Source organism: Branchiostoma belcheri, unplaced genomic scaffold, assembly GCF_001625305.1.
Source record: "Branchiostoma belcheri isolate BF01 breed outbred unplaced genomic scaffold, Haploidv18h27 scaffold2, whole genome shotgun sequence".
Lineage (NCBI taxonomy): Eukaryota > Metazoa > Chordata > Leptocardii > Amphioxiformes > Branchiostomatidae > Branchiostoma > Branchiostoma belcheri.
The window spans coordinates 6,964,783-6,967,475 of record NW_017803490.1 but is presented as its reverse complement, the minus strand read 5'-3'; the positions used below and the strand labels follow the sequence as shown (position 1 = coordinate 6,967,475).

The 2,693-nt window shown below is 37.7% G+C and overlaps 1 protein-coding gene across 1 annotated transcript in view; it reads right to left on the bottom strand.

Annotated features, from left to right (window-relative positions):
* Positions 1-2,693, bottom strand: part of LOC109468460 (glutamate receptor ionotropic, kainate 1-like) — a 35,119-nt gene that overhangs the window by 12,824 nt on the left and 19,602 nt on the right. The gene's annotated exons all lie outside the window — the stretch shown is intronic.

The window sequence follows — 2,693 nt, the reverse complement described above, 5'->3', positions numbered from 1 at the left end:
GCCCGCGCCAACTTTGATGTCACCTAGCGTCTGAACGGCTAGCCGTAGAACGACCAAACTTGGTGACTTTTCCTAAAATATTGTTGGCAACAATTCTCTATCATTGGAATAAGATAATAATTTTTTTGTGTTGCCATGGCAACGGGTTTCTGACAGGTCATTTTTTGCTAAATTTAGTACTTTTTGTTTCAACATTAGAATTTTATGAGTTTCATGTCAAGTTACTCATGGTTTCTAATATTAATAACATCCCATATAATTTTATGTAAATTTTATCATTAAATATGCATAATTTATGCTAATTTGATTGACGTCATTGGCCAAAATCCAAGATGGCGGACCATATCATTAGAACAGGTATATACGGGTTATTTTCATTAAAATTTCATCAAAACTTCCATTTCTTTTTACGAAAAAGGTTTGAATGAAGGTGTTTAGTATGTTTACAATGTATTTTAGGCTTTATCATGAAAAAAAACTATTTTTGAAAATTCAAGATTGATGATCCAAGATGGCGGATATCTTAAATATGCATGACGTCATTTTATGACGTCACCAGGTGTTGCTATGGGCAACATAAGACTTAGTACACACTAATATTCTGTCATAAACACTTTTGGTAAAGTTATGTTGTATACCAGGGAGGTTTTCAGGGAAAAACCTATTTAGACGGTTTTGGCCAATAAAATCACATTAATGACGTCATAATGACGTCATATTACGTCATAACGACATAAAAATTGTAGATATGATAAATTTTCACTAGTACACCATTCTCTGAAAATTTGGTGGTCATACGACATACCGTTCGCGAGTTCTTAGGGGGGTCAAAAGAGTCCCCCCCCGGTCCCCCCATGTCAAAAAAAGCCCGGTCTAGGTAGGGTTAAATTATGATGAACGGTTCACCTTCATTCTGTTAGAACCAATTTTCTCGAGCATTTGATGATTAGGAGCTGTTGACAGTGATGGATGAAGTTTATAAGTGCATTAGCGTTCCATCAAGCGGAACCTCATTTTCTACACCCTGGTTGGTGGCCACAGGTGAGTGGTTTAACTCGCCATTTGTCAGACGCCCGATGAAGCGGGAAAAGATGAGAAAATAATGCTACACAGGAAGACATCATTGAAGTATAATTATCTATCAGTAAGCTGTAGGACAGTTCAAAACGCTGCCAGAAAAAAGATGTAAAGGAAGAGTTTCGGATGGTTTACCATTTTTCACGTCAAAAGTAGATGAGGTCGTGGGCGTAATTAATAACGGCAGAGTGCTCGGAACCAAGAGGTCTCGGGTTCGAGTTCTGACATGCCACCGATCTCATGCCCTTGGGAAAGGCACTTTACACGACTTTCGTCACTTCGCTCAGGTGAAAATGAGTATATTGTAAAATTTGAAAACAATCTTGTACATGCCGACCTCATTGAAGTAAATAAATTAAAGAGCTATAAACCAGTTCCAGCCTGTGTTCTCCTCAAACGCGGGACCTCCGACTTTACATCCTGAGAGAAATTGAAATATTTCGTAGCCAAAGCTAAATACTTATTTTCACTTGTGTCAAGTGAGGAAATATATTTATAGGCGTTAAGTACCATTCCCAAGGACACACCACTGGAGCCTGCCAGGGATTTGAACCCAGGTAGAAGCTTAGGATCTAACCACAAGAGCATCTTGCCACCTCCCGCTGTTATTATTTCCCACACATGAATTTCAAGGACTACATTACCTCGATGGCCTTCACCTTATTCTTATCACTACAAATGAATTGGAATAAATTGTTAACGTTGTATGAAACTTATATTCTCCCCGCCACTTGTACATTATGGAAAGTAAAAATATTTGACAAAACACTCATACTTATGAATTGAAATGGATAGATGCAAAGCAGATGCCTAATTGTGAATTATTTCTCCGTCTGCAATACCTTATCTAATGGTGACCATCAGATAATCCAAGGGATTTGCACATCTTATTCTGTGAGTATGTGATAATGTGTTAAGTGCTGTTTGACGCTAGTACTTCGCATCAGACAAACTCAACGTAATAAAACACGGCGCCGAAACAATTAAAGTGACCATCTGCGGACGCGACGATGGCAGATGACACCATAAATCGTACTTGTAACATCAGCGTGCTAATGGCACACTGATGACGGCCACAGCTTCACTTTTTCGTTTTGATTTTGTAGGTAGTGCACCAAATATTTTGCCATATTATTGCCTCGCTTTTTTTTTGTTTTTTACACCACCATTACCGGTTGCACTAGGGCTTTGACCCCCTGGAGGTTACACCCCGTGAGGGGTATTGTCCAGTATTGTATAGAAAGAAATGACATAATTGTAAAAGCAGCAAATACCCACTGGGCCATTTCATGGAATGGTATCCCATATACACGACACTGTATAGTCATATCAAAGCAATTGGATAGTCCGCTTTTACTTTGGTGTTTTTTTAAAGAAAATTCTTGTCATGATTTTTAAATGAATTTTGCAAATATGTTACGAATGAAATGGTATTCTGTATGTAAGACATTGTAAGGTCATTAAAGTAATTGAACAGTGTACTAATAACTTTGGTGTATCTTTAAAGACAAATCTCGTCATGATTTCTTTAGTGAATTTTGCAAATATGTTATGAAGAGCTATAGTACGGTAGTTATCTTCCTTTGCTCTTACCTTTTCTTACTATTGACCAATAT